General features: G+C 44.2%; 1 long non-coding RNA gene across 5 annotated transcripts in view; it reads right to left on the bottom strand.

Annotated features, from left to right (window-relative positions):
- Window positions 1-3,808: 3,808 nt before the first annotated feature.
- The window catches only part of LOC147114016 (uncharacterized), a 61,048-nt gene continuing 41,395 nt past the window's right edge, over window positions 3,809-23,461 (bottom strand). For all 5 annotated transcript variants that reach the window (XR_015079332.1, XR_015079331.1, XR_015079330.1 and 2 more), the window contains one exon: window positions 3,809-5,542. This is a non-coding gene — a long non-coding RNA (uncharacterized LOC147114016). The remainder of the gene's footprint in view (window positions 5,543-23,461) is intronic.

Genomic DNA, 23,461 nt, shown 5'->3' with positions numbered 1-23,461 from the left:
GTTTTTCCCTTGTGTTGATTCTCTCACCATCTGCTGCAAGCCCAGTCTGGCAATTATATCCTTCAGGACTCGGCGAGCTCAATCAGTAGTGGTGCTACCAAGCAAATCTTGGTGATGGGGCATTGAAGTCCTCCACCCAGCGTACATTCTGTGCCCTTGCTACTCTCAGTGCTTCTTCCAAGTGATGTTCAACATGGAGGAGTACTGATTCATCAGCTGAGGGAGGCCAGTAGGTGGTAATCAGCAGGAGGTTTCCTTGCCCATGTTTGACCTGAATCCATGAGACTTCATGGGAGTCAATGCTAAGTACTCTCAGGGCCACTCGCTGCTGACTTTATACCACTGTGCCACCACCTCTGGTACCCAGGGATGGTGATGGAAGAGTCTGGGACATTGGCTGAAAGTATGACTATGTCAGGCTGTTGCTTGACTTGTCTGTGGGACAGCTCTTCCAATTTTGACACAAGTCCCCAGATGTTAATGAGGAGGACTTTGCATGGTTCACTGGGCTGGGTATGCCTTCGTCATACCCGAAGCCGGTGCCTAGGTTGATGCTGGCCGGTCCATCCAGATTTATTCTTATTATTGTTTCTCGTAGCGGTTTGGTACAACTGAGTGGCTTGCTAGGCTGTTTCAGAGGGCAGTTAAGAGTCAACTACATTAATGTGGATCTGGAGTCACATATAGGCCAGACCAAGTCAGCACATTAGTGAACCAGATGGGTTTTTATGACAATCCGGTGGTTTCATGGTCACCATTACTGATACTAGCTTTTTATTCCAGATTTATTTAATTAATGGAATTTAAATTCCCCAGCTGCCGTGGTGGGATTTGAACTCACGTCTCCGGATCATTAATCCAGGCCTTTGGATTACTTGTCCAGTAACATAACCGCTCTGTACCCTGTGATCATATTTCACTCACTGTTGAAATCAAGTCAATACGACTGAGGACTGTATGACATATGGTTCACTGATATTTAATTGATTCACCAGGTTGCTGGGAGGTCCCCGTCTCCCCATCTCCAACAACCAGGACGCTGAAACTTCACTTATCTCCAGCGCCTCTTCCTCTGCATTTGTGAGCTAGGAAATCTGTGGAGGCCCACCTCTGGTTCCCTCCCTCATTTCTGTGCTCTCTTCTCCTGCAACTATGGAAAGAGTGGACTGTAATGGCATGTGTTCCCCCGATGAATTGGTGAGGGAGAGACAGGAAATTGCGTAAGGATAAGGGATAACGCAGTGGCGGATGGATAGATGGGGATGTGAGGAAGTGCATAGAAAAAGGATGGGTTCACTTACAAGGTAAATAAGTGTGAGGAGTGAGGACATGGATTTTAGGAAGGCGTTTGACAAAGTACCACATAGAAGGCTGGTTAACAAAATTGAGGCTCATGGAATAGGTGGATAAGGAATTGGCTTAAGGATAGGAAACAGTGAATTGTGGTAAATGGCTGGTTTTCAGACTGGAAGATATGTAGACAGTGGTGTTCCCCAAGGATCAGTGCTGGGGCCACTGCTTTTTATTGATATATATAAATGACCTGGATATTGGAATACAGAGTAGAATTTCTAAATTTGCTGATGACACCAAACTTGGGGGTGTGGCAAATAGTGAGGATGATACCAATCGAGTGCAACAGGACATAGAATGATTAGTAGAATGGGCAGACAAGTGGCAGATGGAATTTAATACAGAGAAGTGTGAGGTGATACATTTTGGCAGAAGATACAGGGAGAGGCAATATACACTTAATGGAACAGTTTTAAAGAGTGTGCAGGGACAGAGGGACCTGAGAATTAATGTGCATAGGTTCCTGAAGGTAGCAGGACATATTGAGAGAGTGGTTAGTGAAGCATATAGGATCTTGGGCTTCATAAATAGAGGTATTGAGTACAAATGTAGAGAAGTTATGCTGAACCTTTATAAAGCACTGGTTAGGCCACAACTGGAGTATTGCGTCCAGTTCTGGTCACCACACTTTAAGAAGGATGTGAAGGCACTTGAGAGGGTGCAGAGGAGATTTACCAGAATGGTTCCAGGGATGGGGGATCTTAGCTACAAAGGCTGGTTGGAGAAGTTGGATTTGTTTTCATTAGAGCAAAGGAGGTTGAGGGGTGATTTGATAGAGGTGTACAAGATTATGGCAGGTTTGGATAGGCTAGACGGGGAAAGGCTGTTTCCACTAGTTGATGGTACAAGGACTAGGGGGACACAGATTTAAGGTTTTGGGCAAGAGATACAGGGGGGGATGTGAGGAAAAACTTTTTTACGCAGCGAGTGGTGAAGACCTGAAACTCACTGCCAACGGAAGTGGTGGAAACGGAGAAACTCAATGTTTTCAAGGGGAGGCTGGATAGGCACTTGAGGGAAATAAACTTGCAGGGCTACGGGGCTAGAGCGAGGGAATGGGACTGATTGGATTGCTCTACAGAGAGCCGGCACGGACTCGATGGGCCAAATGGCCTCCTTCTCTGCCGTTATGACTCTATGAGTATGAGTGATGTGATGAAGTTGGCTTGAGAAGGCAGATTGAAGGAGTGGGGTGATGCACACAGCAGGGTGTAGGTGAATGTGCAACTGTACTCACCTATCCTGACCAGGTTAGGTCAATAAAGTGCTTCCTGCACTGAATCCATGAGTGTGGCACTATGCTCCTGCCCTCCTTGGCCAACTCCAGCCACGCCTTCTTGGTGTCAGCACCAGGTTTCTCCCTCCCATTGCTGGGGAAGAGTATCGCCCTCTGGCTCCTCACTGACCCCAGCAGCACATCAAGCGAGGCATCATTGAACCGTGGCACAGCCTTTACCTGTCTGGAGTCCGTTTTCACATCTTGTCTTCTCTTCCTTCCAATTCCAACTCCTCCAAATTCCATCTTCGGATTGGTCCTTTAAATACTGGAGTTGAGATCGCGTCATTCGGGTCCTCATCACGCCCGCTGCTACGCATTGGACGCCAAACCCGGAAGCAAAATGTTAATGAGCCAGATGAGTTAAAATGCCACTCACAGACGCGGTGAACTTTCTTCCAGGTTGCCCATGCGATATTGGACCACCCCGCCACCGCCCCCCACCCGACTTCCAACACGTCTGAGTTAATATCGAGGCCCACGTTTCACCAAAAATTCCAATCAATTCAATGACATCATGAGCTCTAGTATCTGTTCAAATGTCTGGTTAGCAATTTGGCGCACAGTGCACATACACTTTGTTTTATTTCTTGGTGAGGACAAAGTTACAAATTATACAGTTGATGCAAATCTTTAGCAATTCTCTTGTAGACACTTGTCTTGATATTGAATGATTCCAATCAATTTGGTATCATAGAATGATACAGCACAGGAGGCGGCCATTTGGCCCATCGTGCCGGCTCTTTGGTAGAGCTATCCAATTAATCCCACTCCCCTGCTCTTCATAGCCCTGTAAATTTTTTCCCTTCAAGTATTTATCCAATTCTCTTTTGAATGTTACCCTTTCAGGGAGAGCATTCCAGATCACAACGACTCAATGTGTAAAGAAATGTTTCCCCAGGTCGCCTCAGGTTTTTTTTGCCAGAGGTGACATTTACCATAATTTTCATACATTTAGCATGTAGCCTGCCTTATCGAATCAGCATAGGTTTCAAAAATCTGCTGGTTGCTTAAGCAGAATCTGGTGAAGCAGCATTATTTAGAATGGAGAGGAACTGATGTCCTGGATAAATGAAACTAAATTTGCCGATGACACCAAACTTGGGGGTGTGGCAAATAGTGAGGATGATACCAATCGAGTGCAACAGGACATGGAATGATTAGAAGAATGAGCAGACAAGTGGCAGATGGAATTTAATAGAGAAGTGTGAGGTGATACATTTTGGCAGAAGATACAGGGAGAGGCAATATACACTTAATGGAACAGTTTTTTTTATCTGATCACATTTGTAAACGATAGCAAGAGCACGATTATTGCAAAAACCAGCAAAATGAAATTTAGTTTCATGAAAAGTTTAATTTATAAATTAATCATTCATTATAATGCAAAAATTAATTAATTACACATCCCTAGGTTCTTGAGCATCAAAGATAATTCAAAAATGTAAATATCTGCACTGTACATAACTAGATCAAGATTGAGCCAACAAAACACTGGTCAATTTGATGACTTTAAAACCATCGCGATTTAATGAAAGTCCCAGGTCTCAACTGTTGTTTCCTTTTACATTTTTGAAATAATAAATGTGTTTATGGTGCGGGGGGGGGGGGGGGGTGGGGAAGAGGGGGAAGAGAGTGTAAACATGGTCTAATGGATAATGTTGCAAAGGCTGCATAAAATAACTGATTTTTCTTTCCCCCTCTAGATGTGAGCATACAGCGCCACCTGCTGGTACTCCTCCAATTTGAAATTGTGCAGAGATAATGTCAAATTACAAGATTGCTTCTGCAACCCTTGCATCATTGCTGAATGAAGCCCAACAATAATTTTCCTAATGGATTTACTTAATGCACATGACCCACTTGAAGTCTCTGATAATTTTATACATCCTGGAGAAAGGTTGGAAATAACTAGAACATTCAGCTCACTCAAGTATGCAAGTAAGTTGCCCCCGCCACCTAAATTTTTCCTCCCCTTCTGAGACAAATTGCACAGACCAGCAGTGGAGCATTTCTTCCCTGCTCCATGTCAGTTAGCATTCGTGCACTAATGCTCACCGTCATCACACTCCCTGTGTGTAAACTTTATATAACAAAATGGAGTGGTAAATGTTAGTATAGAGTCTTGTTCTAAAGTGTAATCCTTCTGGTATGAACCAAATGATTACCAGAATGCAAGATTATCAGACTGATAATTATATTCTGACAAGCTTGGGCTGCAGATACACGCACATTTTTTAATATCTTGTGTTTTACTCTTTTGGTTATACTTGTTTCATTCTTTAATGTTGCAGTTTCCTTTCCCCTGACTCTTTTCACACGATTGCATCAAATCTTCAAATATTGTTCCTTTTAAATATATAACCGCCAATTGTTCCTTTTCAGAGAGTAGCTCCACTTTTCCCACAAAGCACTTATAACTTAAATTCTTATCTGCAATTTGCCTGGTCACACTTTAATTTAAACAAAATTAGCATAGAGAAGCAATTTTTTGTTATATATTTATGAGGAGTTTTAAATGTTACATTAAAGATAGAAACTTAAAAACAAAGAACTTGCATGTATATAGTGCCTTTCACGACCTCAGGACGTCCCAAAGCACTTTACAGTCAATTAAGTACTTTTTGAAGTGTAGTCACTGTTGTAATGTAGGAAACGCGGGACAGCTTTATTAAGTAGCAGATTATTGGACACACAATTGGATATTATAATTCTTCAATAAACTATGAAATAAAACTCAATTATGAGCATAGTAAAAGTCACGTGAATATCAACAATGATGTCTTGGATTTTGCGGTCAGCAGTGAAGTGAGGGCGCTCGCCGCTGCCCACAAATGTCTAGCGATCTCCATGGCGTGGATTTCACCATTCCCAACGTCCAGCAACAGTAATGTCATCACACAGGCTAAGCACCTAATCAGATTGAAGAATTCTCAGAGACAGTAAACCAGGAAGTGAAAAGCACTGATTATCTTTTACTTTTTAAGCAATTTACAGAGAGCAAAATAAAGATTAGGACATACACATGGGATTACAGTAGAAGCTGAATTATAACAAATTAAACATTTTAAAAATTATTTTAAAAATCAATGAAATTTTTAAAATAATAAAGAAATTGGACGTTCCACAGTATAAAATTAGTTTTTCAGGGCCGGAGGGGTTGTACAGCAGCAATTATGAATTAGTATCCCATTTAAATACCCAGTTACACCTCATTCAACAAAGCTTAACTTTTTCAGGGGGTTTTACAACTAGATTAGAGCATAAAAGGTGGAAGTTCACATCGATTCAAATGATTTCTAAGATTTCCATCTGCGAGGACTTCAACAGCACACCCTGCGGAGGAGCGGGGAATCACTGACAGAAACTTCTGGATTTCCTCATTTAACTGTGCACATGCCGACCCCAGAAGTTGCTGACAGTTTCACTGTCATTACAACTGCAGTCCAGGCCATTGAATCAAAGCAATTACAAGCACTTACCATCAGCGTGTAACAGAAGTCTTTGTAATAAACATAAATTCTCCAGATAATGAAGGCCATGTTGTGAAGGAATAAGCAATATAACCTATTCAGAAAAATACATCATTCTATGAAAGAATTCTGGCCTTATTAAAACATGACAAACTGGGTCTGGAAATCTAGAAACCTAACGATGAAAAAGCTGTGATAGCATTCTGGCTATTGAGATAAGATAAGTTGTTGACACTGAATCAATAACCTTATTGAAACAGAAGGTTAAAGGCGCCTGAAGTCTGAACCTTTGGGAACAAGACAATAGTTACCCGGCACAAGGTGCTCCAATTTACACCTCGTAAAGGAACACATAAAAGTAACAAACATTTGCCTTCATAAAAATGATACCAAGTAAAGCACACCTGCTATTGCACTGTTTTTTTATGATAAATTTAGAACACCTAGAGAAGAGACATAATTCTGTAGTGCCATCAGCTGAGGTGATTAAGAACTGCAGGGGTCAGCAGAAAAATGACTAGCTTACATCAGCAGAAAACCTTACAGGAAACACCACTGGAAAAGGGTATAAATATTTAACTCTCAAATGGGATAATAGACTCGCTTAAAGGGGCAAAGCGATTCTTGGCTTCAGAGCTAGCTCTAAGTCTCCAACTCTTTGTACCTCGGGGATCAAGGTACTGTATTTGATTTTGGTGGACATCTTGAATAAACTTTAAGTACTGTAACGAAGTTAAGATTTGAGAGTAAGCATCTCTGAAGATTGTAAAGCTTTCTCTTTTTGGAACTATTAATGTTGCGATTGACTCACCAACTGTAAATTATATGTCGGTTCTTTAATAAATCTATGTTTTTAGAATTGTCTCACATAGTACTTCTGTATCAAACTCACAAACTCAATCTCTGTACACTCTTTGGTGAGGAGTTGCAGAATTCTGGGGGAGTTTTCCAGACTCTCATAATATCCAGAACGTTACAGTCTAGCTAAGCTTATTAAAAGTGCTATCTGGAGGATGGTAACATTTTCAGATTGTTCCTTTCCTTTAGGGAGAGTTCGGACCTTTAGACCCAATTAAGCGTCTTTAGGATTCGGCTACCTCAAACTTTAGTTGAAAGTGAACGTCTGGGGAATACGCCTGATCCGGGGTAGCCCTAAAGGGGCTAGGACTAGTAATTATCCTTTCAATGTGAACTAGAAGTGTCCAATCTATAGTCCTAGGGCCACATGTAGCCCAAATAACTCAGTTCTATTTGAATTTATATTTCTTATTTGCTGGTTGGTCCTATTTGAAGGTGGTGATATTTTGGGAAAGACAGTTTTTAGTGCTGGTTCATCAATGTTCGAAATATTCCAAGTCAGAACACCAAGAACTTGAGATATATGCAAATTAATGGGAATATAGATTTAAACCATTTATGTGGCGACCGAGCCTCTATGGTAAGCACCTATGCGGCTTATAAAGAAAAAGCTTGGACAACCATGCTGCACACAAACCTAAACAATGGTTGACATGAATGGCCTTTTCTTGTTCTTCAGGAAAATGTATTTACAGAGCTCTCCTGTCCAGTTCTTGTTCTAGTGCTTAGTGAAACAGAGATGGCTTAGAACAGGGTTAGACAAAGGGATCTTTCTGATAGTCAATCCACTGAAAAATGATAATGGCAGCTTTTTGTTAGATCCGTGTATCTTAATGTTGTGTCCTTCAATAATCAGACAAAAGACTGCAGGGAACGATCAACAGGTGTTTACTGAATGAGGGTTACTCTAGAACTAACTGTACAGATCACCACTCAGGGTTTATATACAGGTGTGGTCACTGCCGGTACTACAGTATACAGGAGCTGTAAAAAGTAGTTCTCTCCCTTAAAGGTACATACATTACAATTTTGAAATGATAATTTGCTTCCCTCCATCCTAATTACTGCCTTGTATCCAACTGAGCAACTGCTTGAAAAAGATTAGAAACTATTGTTAATTTATCACATCGCAAAATATGAAAGTCTAAAACAATTTATTTTTGCAATTCCAAAATGTATTACAACAACAACAACACAATGACTGACAGGTAAAGACCCACTGGTCCACCCAACCTGTCCCACACAATTGTCCACCGCACAAGATGGCAGCCTGTTCCAGAGGGAAAAGAACCACCTCCTGACATGACCTAGATCTGGCCTTACAAAACTGTCTCCTCCATCGGGGTAAGGTTATGTAGGCGCACCTGTGCCCCTTCGGGTAGCCTCTGCTGCCTCCAGTTATGTGCTACTTTCTCATGTATAGAATCATAGAATGGTTACAGCACAGGAGGCTGCCATTTGGCCCGTCGAGCCTGTGCCAGCTCTCTGCAAGAGCACTTCAGCTAGTCCTACACCCCTGCCCTTTCACCATAGCCCTGCAAATTTTTTTCCTTCAGGTACTTACCCAATTCCATTTTGAAAGCCACGATTGAGTCAGCCTCTACCACCCTTTCAGGCAGTGCATTCCAGAGCCTAACCACTTGCTGCATAAAGAAGTTTTTCCTCATGTCACCTTTGGTCCCTTTGCCAATCACCTTGAATCTGTGTCCTCTGGTTCTCGACCCTTCCGCCAACAGCAACAGTTTCTCTCTATTTACTCTGTCTAGACCCCTCATGATTTTAAATACCTCTATCAAATCTCAACATTCTCTGCTATTTAATTGGAACAAACCTATTTAATTGGAACAAACTGTCAACTGAAACACATCATCTTATAAATTTCAATCAGATCACCCCTAAATCTATGCTTCTTTAAAGTGTAGAGTCCCAACTTGTTTAGTCTATCTTGATAACGAAGATGCTTTATACAGGGAATTAGTCTAGTGGCCCTCCTCTGCACCCTTTCCAAAGCCTCAATATCACCCACCATGTGAGGAGACCACAACTGGACGCAGTATTCCAAGTGAGGCCTGACCAAGTTCTTGTACAAGGACAAATAGTATGCCTCGTCTTATAATTAATTGTCCTACGAATGCATCACAACACCCTATTTGCTCTAGCTATCGCTTCACGGAATTGCTCATGTACCTTTAAAGATCTACGTACTAGAATGTCAGATCTCTTTCTATCTCCACCTTTTTTAATGCTTTCCCCTGGCTTTCAAAAGGGAATTGGGTAAGTACCTGAAGGAAAAAAATTTGCATGGCTATGGTGAAAGGGCAGGGGTGTGGGACTAGCTGAAGTGCTCTTGCAGAGAGCTGGCACAGGCTCGATGGGCCAAATGGCCTCCTTCTGTGCTGTAAATGTTGAGCATTCACCTGGCCCACTGCACTTATCCAAGTTATACATCATTTGCCAGTCATGAGCCCAATCACCAACACATTAAGGTCCACTTGAAGCAGTCGAGCATCGTTTGCAGTCCTAACACTCACACAGATCTTAGTATCATCTGCAAATTTGCAGATCATGCCCCCAGTACCTACATCTAGATCATTAATTAAAAAAAGAGTAAAGAGTAACAGTCCCAACACCGACCCCTGCGGGACACAACTGGTGACTGGTCTCCAAACAGATCGAAATCCATCTGTAACTACTTTATGCCTACATTCTGCCAGCCAGTTCTCAATCCAGCACAATATATTACCACTAATACCATAGGCTTCAATCTTGTAGAGAAGCCTCTTGTGTGGTACCTTCTAAAAAGCTTTTTGGAACTCTAAATAGACAATGTGTATTGGCTTCCCTCATCCACCATCTTAGTAACTTCTTCAAAAAAATACAATTAGATTTGTAAGACATAACCTTTTTATGAAGCCATGTTGGGTGTCCCGAATAATTCCCTCTCTATCCAAGCACCTCTAATGATTCCCTCAAACATTTTTCCCATTACTGATGTCAAAGTAATGGGCCATTAGTTATCGGGTCAGTTTTGTCACCATTTTTTAAAGATGGGACCACATTAGCCTCCTTCACAAAATAATAACTCAGCCCTTTTTAATGCACCCATTCAGAATGATCCTAAACTTACTTCCACTGTAGCATCCTTTTGTTTCCATCTCTACTCTATCTGGAAGTCTATTGTACACATTGAGCATTTTCTGTTAAAAATTTCCTGATATCAATCCTAAATTTAATTTTTGCTAGTTTGAATGTGTCTTTTTGTTCTACACCAGTAATTTAAAGTAATACTTTGGATTTACTTTGTCAATTCCCTTAACTATTGTATACCTTTATAAGATCACCTCTCAGATGCCTTCATAAGACAAACATCAGAAATACTAGAAAAAGTCAGCATCTGTAGAGGCAACAGAAAAGTTAACCTTGTAGGTGTGGACCTTCATCAGAAGCTCTGAAAGCTTTCACCTCAGCACTAATGGAAAAGAAAAGTTTTTTTTGTCTTTTCTATTCTCTCCACAGAGGCTGGCTGACCTGCTGCCTGTTTCCAGCATCTTTGGTTTTTGTATCAAATTTCCACAACCTGCAGGTTTTTGCTTTATGTTTAGACAATGTTATTTTTATTATTTGTTCTTGTGATATGGGTAATAGAATCATAGAATGGTTACAGCATGGAAGGCGGCCATTCTGCCCATCGAGCCTGTGCCGGCTCTCTGCAAGAGCATTTCAGCTAGTCCCACTCCCCCGCCGCCTTGCAAATTGTTTTCCTTCAGATACTTATCCAACTCCCCTTTGAAAGCTGTAATTGAGTCTGCCTCCACTACGAGGCATTGCATTCCAGATCCTAACCACTCGCTGAGTGAAAAAGCTTTTCCTCATGTCGCCTTTGGTTCTTTTGCCAATCACCTTAAATCTGTGTCCTCTGGTTCTCGACCCTTCTGCCAATCAGAACAGTTTATCTCTATCTACTCTGTCTAGACCCCTCATGATTTTAAACACCTCTATCAAATCTCCTCTCAATCTTCTCTGCTCTAAGAAGAACAACCCCAGCTTCTACAGTCTATCCACATAACTGAAGTCTCTCATCCCTGGAATCATTCTCGTAAATCTTTTCTGCACCCTCTCTAAGGCCTTCACATCCTTCCTAAAGTGTGGTGCCCAGAATTGGGCACAATACTCCAGTTGAGGGTGAACCAGGTTCATCAGAATTTCCACGCTTCTGTACTCTATACTTCTATTCATGAAGCCCAGGATCCCGTATGCTTTCTTAACTGCTTTCTCAACCTGCCCTACCACTTTCAACAATTTGTGTAGATGTACCACTAGGTCTCTCTGTTTATGCACCCCCCTTTAGAATTGTACCCTTTAGTTTATATTTCCTCTCTTCATTCTTTCGACCAAAATGTATCACCGCACTTTCCTACGTTGAATTTCATCTGCCATATGTCTGCCCATTCCACCAGCCTGTCTATGTCCTCTTGAAGTCTATCACTATCCTCCTCACTGTTCACTATACTTCCAAGTTTTGTGTCATCTGCAAATTTTGAAATTGTGCCCTGTACACCCACATCCAAGTCATTTATATCAAGAAAAGCAGTGGTCCCAGAACCGACCCCTGGGGAACACCACTGTATACCTTCCTCCAGTCCGAAAAACAACCGTTCACCACTACTCGCTCTTTCCTGTCACTTAGCCAATTTCGTATCCATGCTGCCACTGTCCCTTTTATTCCATGGGTTTCAACTTTGCTGACACTTTGAACACCTTTTGGAAATCCATGAAATCCATGTACACCATGTCAACTGCATTGCCCTCATCAACCCTTGTAGCTGTCGGCCTCACAGATGCACCAGCGACGCCAGCTGCTGTTCAAACTCTGAAATCCGGAGCTCGAGCTCCTCCAGCTGACGACACCTGCACATGCAGTTGTCCAGGACATGGGAAGCGTCCTGGAGTTCCCATATGACACAGGATGTGCATTCCGCTGGACCGAGCTGCCCTGCCATTCCTATGATTCTATGTGGGTGATGCTGGCAAAACTACATTTATTGCTCATGGTTAGGTGCCCATTAAAGGTGGTGGTGGGCAGCCTTGTGATGATGGTGCTTTGATAGAGTTTGGTATGGAGGCACACCTGGAAGCACCAGCACAAAGGAAAGTGGCTGCAGCCACACCAGTAGGTGCTCAAAAAGCCACAGTAGCACTTTAAACAAAGCAGCCGCAACCTCAATGGGATGGAAAGGGAAAGCTGCAACATAATTAAAATATTGTACATATGCACCATTGGACCCCAGGCTGCACATTCACGATGGGGACTCTAGCCAATAATTAACTCTCCAAGCAAGTTCTCCAAATTGAGCCTCAGGACTACCTAGGAACAGGACTCCAAAATATGCAATAAGGCAGCTAGAGTGAGTGAGTGGAATTTGATATTTGAGGACAGTGGCAAGACGTGGGGGTTTTTTTAGGCCAAATTTACCCACTTTGCATATGTAGAAAAGTTTGAAGCATTAACAACTATAAGTAGGGATTTGACAGTGTAGCTATAATGAAGACATGGCTTAGGTTTATATAGGACTGAGAACTTAATGGCCCCAAAACTGGTGTCAAAATATCAGTGAGGCCAATAGCACTTGCTGTCATTTATATGCAAATGCTACAGCAACTTCAGGCGAGGGCAGATGCGCAATTAAGAGGAGGAAACCCAAAAGTTGCTGTCGGAGATGCACCCCTCCGCTGTTAGCTTCTTGAAAACAGCATCTCGCTGACTGGCTCCCCATTCATGGCTTCTCTACTTGCATAGTAGATACAAAGTAAACTCGCAAAAGAAAGTTAAGTCAAGTAATTTCAAGTCTAAGTACCCTTTTAATGACATGGTAAGTGTTAATTACTGCCAGTCAACCTTTTTGGGACTGAAAATTAACTATTAAAAGTGTGGAATTTCATTCCCCCAGGTTTTAATTGTTGTTGGAGTATTTTTTGAAAATAAACATTTTTAAATTTAAAACTTTTTTCTTTATCTCTCTCACTTAATTCAATCTTTCTTTCCCGTTCTGTACCTGATTTGACATTGAATTCACCATTCTAACTTACACTTCTCTCTCAGTCTTTGCGCTGTTAATTTCAGAATCCTTCTGCCTGATTGGTTAAGGAGATACACAGTTGCTTACTCTGTTCACTCAGATCCCAGATGCCCTGTAGAGGGCATTGCACTGTTTCCATCTCATACTTCCAGCAACTTGCAGGTCAAAATATTATCAACATTAAACAGACAAGGGAAAGTCTAACTAATAGTTTGTTGGCCTGCCACAGCAATCTTTGGGCCAATATCCCCAGTTACAATATTTTCAGGAAAGATAGTGAGAAACAAAGAAGTGGGATGGTCATATTAATAAAGAATTCCATCACAATCGAGGATTTTCATGGGGCTGTGTTAAGGCATAATCCATATGGAGAGAGTTAGGAATAGGAAGTGGTACAATTCTTATGCACTACAGGTCACCAAACAGTGGAAATGAGATGGAAGAGATCTGTATGCAATTGAGGAAGATATTCAAGGACAGAACAATAATACTGGGTGATTTTAACTATCTCAAAATAAACTGTGATAAAGGTAATATATGTGGTAAAGTAGGGAAAGCTTTCTAGAATGTATCCACGACTGCTTCCTAGACCATCAAATAGAACAACTTGTATTTATATAGTGTTGTGTATTTTGAATGTGTATTAGAATTGTCCCACATGGGATACCGTAGTGGTGATTTGCAATGCACTATGGGAAATGTAGTGCATTGAGTGAAGAAGCACATTGTAAATAAAATGGCCATTAACTAAACTCTCCACCCCAGAGTCCTTCTTAATTGTTATATAGGTAAGGGTATAAAACCCCTTGAGACACAACAAAACTGGCGAGGAGGACGACGGATTTGCGCATCACTTTGCACTGGAATCGGCGATGTTTAAAGTAAGAAGTTCCTGTCTTTTCTTAATGGCGCGCCCGCAGTTTAGTGCTGATGCAATCGCCTCGTAAAGGTGGCGGTTCGTGTGTTACACAAATAAGAAGGGGGAGAGTAACGATACAGTGAAACGAAGTGGAGGAAAAGGACTGTAAAAAATAAAGAGGAAAAGGACTGTAAAGAAAAAAAAAAAATGGCTATGCTAACCGGAGCGTTTGGACCATTTGATGAAACGGCGGAGCAATGGAGTGCTTATACAGAGCGTTTCGGATTTTTCGTGACTGCAAATGGCATTAAAGATGACATGAAAGTGGCGACGTTCCTCAGTGTGATCGGAGCAAAAACATTTGGCTTGTTACGGAGTTTGATGCACCCGGATAAGCCCGGCGCTAAGACATATGATCAGATTGTGGAAGTTTTGGAAACACATTTCGCACCCAAGCCGCTACTGATTGCCGAGTGGTTCAGGTTTCACAAACGAAACCAAGGGGAGGGTGAGTCCATTGCCGAATATGTTGCAGTGCTAAAGAAGCTAACTGAGCATTGTGAGTTTGGTGAAACTCTAAATGACACTGTCCGTGATAGGTTTGTGTGTGGATTAAGATGTGAAGCAACACAGAAGCGCTTGCTCACGACTGACAAACTGACGCTTAAATCAGCAGTGGAGCTCGCTGTGTCTATGGAGTTAGCAGCTAAAGATGCACAGCTGTTGGGGGCTGCAACAAGAGTGCACAGGGTAGCAGCTACACCGGATAAGCATGCAAGGGGCGCCAGAGAGTGTTACAGATGTGGAAGGTCAGGTCATCAGCCATCTGACTGCTGGTGTAAAGACCTGACCTGTCGGAAATGTGAAAAGAAAGAACACATTGAACGTGTGTGTAAAGGGAAAAGCAAACAATCCTACACAGACGCACAAAAACAAACAAGGAAACACATCCAACTGGCGTTCTAAAAAGAAAAACCTACACATGGTGAAACAAGAACAGGAAGACAGTGACACAGACTCTGATGGGGAGCTGAATCTCCATGTGTTAACGGTGAATGGAAGCTCATCAGGCTATGGAGTCACTCCACTACTAGAAGGAATACCGGTCAAAATGGAGCTGGATACGGTGGCCGCTGTCTCGATTTCAGAGAAGCTATTCAAAGAAAAACTGAACCACCTATCACTGACGCCGGCCAAGCTCATCTTAAAGACCTACACTGGGGAAACAGTCACAATGCTGGGTAAGACGGAGGTCAAGGTGGAGCTTAATGGACAAACCGTGATGCTGCCAGTTTACGTGGTCAAGAGTGACTATCCATCCCTGATGGGCAGGCCATGGTTGGAGAAAATTCATCTGGATTGGAAAAAAGTGAATGCGGTGTCAGTCGAAGAGGCGGGGCTAGCGGCAGTGTTGACAAAGCATGCGGCTGTCTTTCACGGAGAATTGGGGAGTATGAAGGGGATTACGGTCAAACTCAAGGTGAAGCCGGACAGCCAGCCACGATTCCTGAAGGCCAGGAACGTTCCCTCCGCCCTCAGACCAAAGGTGGAGGCTGACCTGGAGCGTCTGGTCAAGATAGGGGTCCTGGTGCCGGTTTCGCACAGTGAGTGGGCCACGCCCGTGGTACCAGTGATGAAGAGTGATGGCGCGGTTCGCTTATGTGGAGATTTCAAAGTAACAGTGAATCCTGTGCTCTCAGCTGAACAGCACCCCCTCCCCATCATTGAAGATCTTTTCGCGGGTCTAGCAGGCGGTCAGAAGTTTAGCAAGATTGATCTATGCCAAGCCTACTTGCAGAGGGATGCAGAAGAGGACTCACAGAAGTACCTCACTATCACCACCCACAAGGGCCTCTACAGGTACTGCCGCCTACCCTTTGGTATAACGTCAGCACCAGCATTGTTTCAGCGGGCTATGGACCAGATCTTAAGCGGCATTCCAGGGGTACAATGTTATCTCGACGATATCCTTGTCACAGGAAAGGACGACAACGAGCATCTGCAGAACCTGACGAAGACACTGGGAAGACTTGAAGAATATGGCTTACGCGTTCGCAAGGACAAATGCGAATTTTTCAAGCCATCAGTGGAGTACCTAGGCCATGTCATCGACGCAGACAGCCTACACACAGCACTGTCGAAAGTGAAAGCCATTGCCGACGCTCCTGCACCTACAAATGTCGGCCAGCTGCGGTCATTCTTAGGTCTCCTGAACTATTACGGAAAGTTTATTCCACCGCTGGCATCACTGTTGAAGCCATTACATGAGTTGCTGTGTCAGGGCAAGGCCTGGGTGTGGACGAAGGAGTGCGAAGCTGTATTCAAGAAAGCCAAAGCAGCTTTGACTGACCCCACAGTGTTGATGCACTTTGACCCGTCGTTGCAGATTCAGCTGGCCTGTGACTTGTCGCCTTATGGCGTCGGCGCGGTCGTGTCCCACATCTTTCCCTCAGGCGAAGAGAAGCCAATTGCATTCGCGTCAAGGTCCCCGAGCAAGGCGGAGGTGAAATACCCGCAGATCGAAAAAGAGGCTTTGGGCATCATCTTTGGAATCAAAAAGTTCCATCACTACTTGTTCGGAAGGAAATTCACCTTGCTGACGGATCATCATCCTCTGACATCGATCTTTGGTCCACACACAGGAATACCCTCCCTGGCAGCGTGCAGGATGCAGCGCTGGGCGCTGATGTTAAGCGCTCACAATTACAACATCAAATACCGGAGGTCAGCAGCACATGGCAATGCAGACGGATTGTCAAGACTTCCGCTGCCTGTGCCCTCTGAAGGCTGTGAGCAGAAGATTTTCTACTTTGACATGGTGAGCAATGCCCCTGTCACAGCCCAGCAGGTCAAGAAAGAGACCAGAGTGGACCCTACGCTATCCAAGGTGCTGGATCGGGTGATGCGAGGAGACGGATCACGGGTGTCAGACGCACCACCTGAGCTCCTCCCTTATCTGTCAAGAGGGAAGGAGTTGTCTGTCACGTCAGGATGCCTCCTTTGGGGCATGCGAGTGATCATACCACCAAAGCTGCGGAAACATGTCCTCAACGAGCTGCACTCAGGACATTGTGGTATTGTCCGGATGAAGGAGCTGGCACGAAGCTACTTCTGGTGGCCCGGTCTGGATCATGAAATTGAAGTTGAAGCGAAATCATGCCCATCATGCGAGACAACCAGGTATACGCCAAGAGCAGCGCCACTGCATCCATGGGAATGGCCAGCGACACCGTGGCAACGGATCCACCTGGACTTCGCGGGACCAGTGGAAGGAGCGATGTTCTTGGTCGCGGTGAACTCCCATTCCAAATGGCCGGAGGTTGCAGTAATGTCCACTACCACTATGGAGAAAACCATCGAGACTCAGATGTTCGGGCGATTTGGTCTGCCGGAGCAGATCGTAACCGACAATGGAACACAGTTCACATCCCAGGAGATGGAGGAGTTCCTCAAGAGCAATGGAATCCAGTACAAGTTCGCCGCGCCTTATCATCCATCCACAAATGGATTGGCGGAGAGATTTGTCAGAACGCTGAAACGCACATTGAAAGCGGCAAGAAGTGATGCTCCTCTAAAGCAGCGCCTGAATGCTTTCTTGCTGAAATACCTTAACACGCCTCATGCTACGACTGGAGCATCTCCTGCTTACCTACTCATGGGAAGGCAGCTATGGACACGCCTTGACCTGCTGAGGCCAACGTCCACAGAAGCAGTGGTGCATGCCAATCAGCAGGATCAAGTCAGCAGACGAGCTCAGAGGTCCAAAGAACGACACTTTGTGGTGGGGGACAAAGTCCTCGCGCGTAACTACACCACCCCGGAGCGGTGGGTCCTGGCTACGGTCATTCAAAAGACGGGCCCCGTTTCATACCGAGTCCGCACCGGAGGTGACCGAACATGGAGACGGCATGTAGACCAGTTACTGCCAAGACAGTCGCCACAGGTAACCCAAGAAACAGAGGATCGAGGACCTGCTGGGGGCTCCAGCAGGGACTGGTCGTCCGACCCTGAGACGGTGGCACAATCCACTCTTGTGCCATCAAGGGAGGAAGCCACGCCTGCAGGGTCACGGGAGAGCCAGCCAGAGCCTGCTCCTGAGACTAGGCATTACCCCCAAAGAGAAAGGCAGCCTCCAGAGCGCCTTAGTTACAGTTAGTGCTAACCTGTGTGCATGAGACAGAATAATCCCCAGGGTTAGTGGAATGTAGAGGCAGTCTACCCTCTCTTCCAAAGTTATAGTCATTTTCAGTTATTCTGTTTTGTGGACATTCTATTTTAAGGGGGAGGAAATATGTTGTGTATTTTGAATGTGTATTAGAATTGTCCCACATGGGATACCGTAGTGGTGATTTGCAATGCACTATGGGAAATGTAGTGCATTGAGTGAAGAAGCACATTGTAAATAAAATGGCCGTTAACTAAACTCTCCACCCCGGAGTCCTTCTTATAATTGTTATATAGGTAAGGGTATAAAACCCCTTGAGACACAACATATAGTAACTTTAATGTAGTAAAACGTCCCAAGGCACTTCACAGGAGAGTTAGAGACAAAAATTTGACACCAAGCCACATAAGGAGAAATTATGGCAAATGACGAGGTAGGTTTTAAGGAGTGTCTTAAAGAAGGAAAGAGAGGTGAAGAGGTTTATGGAGTGAATTTCAAAGCTTAAGGCCTAGGCAACAGAAGGCAAGACCACCAATGGTTGAGTGATTATAATCAGGGATGCTCAAGAGGGCAGAATTAGAGGAGCGCAAATATTTCGGGGGGCTGTGGGGCTGGAGCAGATTACAGAAGGGGGGAGGCCATGGAGGGATTTGAAAACAAGGATGAAAATTTTGAAATTGAGGCATTGCTCAACCGCGAGCCAATGTAGATCAGCGAGCACAGGGGTGATGGGCAAAGGGATGTGGTGCGAGTTAGGACAAGGGCAGCCGAGTTTTGGATGACCTCAAGTTTACATAGGGTAGAACTTGGGAGGCCAGCAAGGAGTGCGTTGGAATAGTCAAGTCTAGAAGTAACAAAGGCATGGATGAGGGTTTCAGTGGCGGATGAGCTGAGGTAAGGGCGGAGACGGGTGATAGAAACATAGAAGATAGGAGCAGGAGTAGGCCATTCGGCCCTTCGAGACTGCTCCGCCATTCAATGAGATCATGGCTGATCATCCAAATTCAGCACCCTGTCCCTGCCTTCTCCCCATATCCCTTGATCCCTTTAGCCTTAAGAAATATATCCAACTCTTTCTTGAATATACTTAATGAACTGACCTCCACCGCCCTCTGTGGCAGAGAATTCCACAGGTTCACCACTCTCTGGGTGAAGAAATTCCTCCTCATTTCAGTCCTAAATGGCCTACCCCTTATCCTTAGACTATGACCCCTGGTTCTAGAGTCCCCGGCCATCAGAAACATCCTTCCTGCATCTAGTCTGTCCAGGCCTGACAGAATTTTATAGGTTTCGATGAGATCCCCTCTCAATCTTCTAAACTCCAGTGAGTATAAGCCCAATCGACACAATCTCTCCTCATACGTCATTCCTGCCATCCCAGGTATCAGCCTGGTGATTCTTCGCTGCACTCCTTCCATGGCAAGAACATCCTTCCTCAGGTAAGGCGACCAAAACTGCACACAATACTCAAGGTGTGGTCTCACCAAGGCCCTGTACAACTGCAGCAAGACGTCCTTGTTCTTGTACTCGAACCCTCTTGCTACGAAGGCCAACATACCATTTGCCTTCTTAACCGCCTGCTGCACCTGCATGCTTACCTTCAGCGACTGGTGCACAAGAACACCCAATCTCTTTGCACTTCCCCTTCTCCCAATCTATTGCCATTCAAATAATAATCTGCCTTCCAGTTTTTGCCACCAAAGTGGATAACCTCACATTTATCCACATTATAGTGCATTTGCCATGTTTCTGCCCAATCACCCAACCTGTCCAAATCGTACTGGAGTTTCACGACATCCTCCTCACAGCATACCCTCCCACCCAGCTTTGTGTCGTCTGAAAATTTGGAGATATTACATCCAATTCCCTCATCCAGATCATTAATATATATTGTGAACAGCTGGGGTCCTAGGACCTATCCTTGCGGTACCCCACTAGTCACTGCCTGCCACTCGGAAAACGACCCGTTTATTCCAACTCTTTGCTTTCTGTCCGCCAACCAGTTCGCTATCCAAGTCAATACCTTGCCCCCAATTCCATGTGCCTTAATTTTGTACGCTAATCTCTTATGCGGGACCTTATCGAAAGCCTTCTGAAAGTCCAAATACACCACATCCACTGGTTCTCCTTTATCTATTTTACCAGTTACATCCTAAAAAAATTCCAGTAGATTAGTCAAGCATGATTTACCTTTTGTAAATCCATGTTGACTTTGTCCAATCCAGTCACTGCTTTCCAAGTGCTCTGCTATTACATCTTTTATAATGGACTCTAGCATTTTCCCCACTACCGATGTCAAGCTTACCGGTCTATAATTCCCCGCCTTATCTCTCCCACCTTTTTCGAACAGTGGGGTAAAATTAGCTACCCGCCAATCCATGGGTACCACTCCAGAGTCTATCGAGTTCTGGAAGATGACCAGCAATGCATCTACTATTTCTAGGGCCACTTCCTTAAGTACCCTGGGATGTAGATGATCAGGCCCTGGGGATTGATCGGCCTTCAGTCCCATCAATTTTCCTAACACCATTTCCCTACAAATACTGATTTCTTTCAGTTCCACCCTTTCATCAGACCCTATGTTCCCCGGCATCTCTGGGAGGTTATTTGTGTCCTCCTTTGTGAAGACAGAACCGAAATGTGTATTTAGTTGGTCTGCCATTTCTTTGTTCCCCATTATAAATTCCCCCAATTCTGACTGCAAGGGACCTACGCTTGACTTCACCAATCTTTTTCTCTTCACATATCTATAAAAGCTTTTACAGTCAGTTTTTATGTTCCCTGCAAGCTTACTCTCGTATTCTATTTTCCCTTTCTTAATTAATCCCTTTGTCCTCCTTTGTTGAATCCTGAACTGCTCCCAATCCTCAGGATTATTGCTTTTTCTGGCCAATTTATATGCCCTCTCCTTGGACCTTATGCTATCCCTAATTTCCCTTGTTAGCCATGGTTGGGTCACCTTTTTTGTTTTATATTTATGCCAAACTGGGATGAACAAATTCTGTCATTCATCCATTCGGTCTTTGAATGCTTGCCATTGCCTATCCACCGTCAACCCTTTGAGTGCCATTCCTCAATCAATCCTACCCAACTCGCTCCTCAGACCATCGTAGTTTCCTTTATTCAAATTGAGGACCCTGGTCTCCGAGTCAACTACTTCATTCTCCATCTTAATGAAGAATTCGATCATATTATGATCGCTCCGACCCAAGGGGCCTCGTACAAGATTGCTAATTAATCCTTTCTCGTTACATAATACCCAGTCTAAGATGGCCTGAGTCCTAGTGCGAGCAAGCACTGAGTGCGAGTCATCAAAGAGTGCTGAGAGTTAGGGTAAGTGGGGTGTTAGGTACTCTTTTCAAACTTTAACTCTGTGGGTTGCAGTTAATAAGGCCTTTCTGGTGCAGAGTGACTGTTGGTAAACCATTTAACTGGTGTAATTAGAGGGATTGATTTAATTTAAATCCAATTAATTAAAGGGGATACTAGCATCTAAAATCGGGCAGAGGGTGTCCATAACTAACAATAAAAAAATTAATTAATTACATAGAATGGAGCAGGTGATGTGTTACTGTTGCGAGATGTGGGAGCCGGTGGACCCCATTGAGGCGCACGGTGATTACGTCTGTGACAAGTGTCTGCTGCTACAGGAACTCCAGCTCCGTGTTGATGAGCTGGAGTCTGAGCTTCAGACATTGCGACACATCAGGGAGGGGGAGAAGTACCTGGACTCTGTATCAGGAGGTGGACACACCTATGAAGTTAATTAATTCATATGTAGCCCATGGTCAGGGACAGGACGGTGTGACTACGAGTGAGGCAGGTACAGGGATCCAGGAGGTAGTGTTGGAGGAGCCGCAGCCCTTGCTCTTGTCCAATAGGTTCGAGGTTCTTACTCCCTGTGGGGACAGGAGCAGGGACTGCAGGGAGGATGAGCAACCTGGCCACAGCACCGTGGAAAGGGGGGCCATTCAAGAGGGGGGAGTAAATAGAAATGTTGTAGTGGTAGGGGATAGTATTATTAGGGGGATAGATAGGGGATAGTATTATTAGGGGGATAGATAGAGTTCTCTGCAGCCGAGAGCGAGAGTCCCGAAGGTTGTGTTGCCTACCCGGTGCCAGGGTTAAGGACATCTCCTCTGGGCTGGAAAGAAACTTGCAGTGGGAGGGGGTGGATCCAGTTGTCGTGGTCCATGTTGGTACAAACAACGTAGATAGGACTAGGAAGCTGGTTCTGTTAAAGGAGTATGAGCAGCTAGGGGTCAAATTAAAAAATAGAACCTCAAGGGTAATAATCTCTGGATTATTACCTGAGCCACGAGCGAATTTGGCTAGGACAAATAAAATTAGAGGGTTAAATGCGTGGCTCAAAGACTGGTGTGGGAGAAATGGGTTTTGCTTCCTGGGACACTGGCACCAGTACTGGGGCAGGAGGGAGCTGTTCCGTTGGGACGGGCTTCACTTGGCCAGTGCTGGGACTAGAGTCCTGGCGGATCATATAACTAGGGCTGTAGAGAGGGCTTTAAACTAACTAGTGGGGGGGAGGTTTCTGGAGAGCAAATAATAGAAATGACAACAGAGAAGGTCATAGACTTAGGTGGCAGTGGGGAAATTAAAAACCAGAGCATGTCAGGAAGGGGCAGAAGGTATGGAGTAAAAGGTAAAGTAATAAAAAGGGCAAAAGCAGGAACTAAGTGTCACAAAACATATGTAGCCAAGTGGGAAAATGCAGTGAATATTTAAGTCCACCAGATGGCGCGGTTCATTTTCCCCTTCAGAATTTGAAAAAAGGAGAAAAGGGTTATGGGAAGGGCCATGTGATGCCAAAGGAACCTCCCCTTTCTTCACAGCCTCCATTTTCTAGATCCAGCGTGAGGGGTGTGCTCCGAGGAGAGTTGGGGTGAATATGACTTTTGAAATGAACTTAGTCTGCGTAAAGTACAACTAAAACAGCATTTAGTGCAGCCAGACATAGTTTTAAAGTGATATTGTTTCCCAAATCACTCGATATCACGGGGATGCTTGTAGATTGTCCCACCATGTGCTGGTGTTAACCTTTGTTAAAATTGTTGTTGAGTCCTTGGGGCTACGTTTCGAACGAGTTTAATACTTTCTGTTTGCTTGTAAGAGGTAACAAGTGATAACGGGACATACGAATGTATGGTATGATATGTTTTGTTTTGTATAATGATTTGTGGTTTACCTCGTTCTGTTTTACAGCAAGCCACTGCCGTATTTTGTCGACTGTGTTTTATGTATTTACAATTTCATCCTAAACCTAGACCCAAGTTATTAATACAGAATAAAAAACCCCAAAAACGAAAGTTCGTGTCCTGTGCTGCTCCATTTCGCCAGGCTACACATATTTGAAAGTTCTCTATCTGAATGCACGTAGCATTT

The sequence above is a fragment of the Somniosus microcephalus genome, chromosome 8 (genome assembly GCF_052327205.1).
Source record: "Somniosus microcephalus isolate GS21.2 chromosome 8, FLI_Smic_1.0, whole genome shotgun sequence".
NCBI lineage: Eukaryota > Metazoa > Chordata > Chondrichthyes > Squaliformes > Somniosidae > Somniosus > Somniosus microcephalus.
Note: the sequence above shows the minus strand (reverse complement) of the source record. Positions and strands in the feature narration are given on the sequence as shown.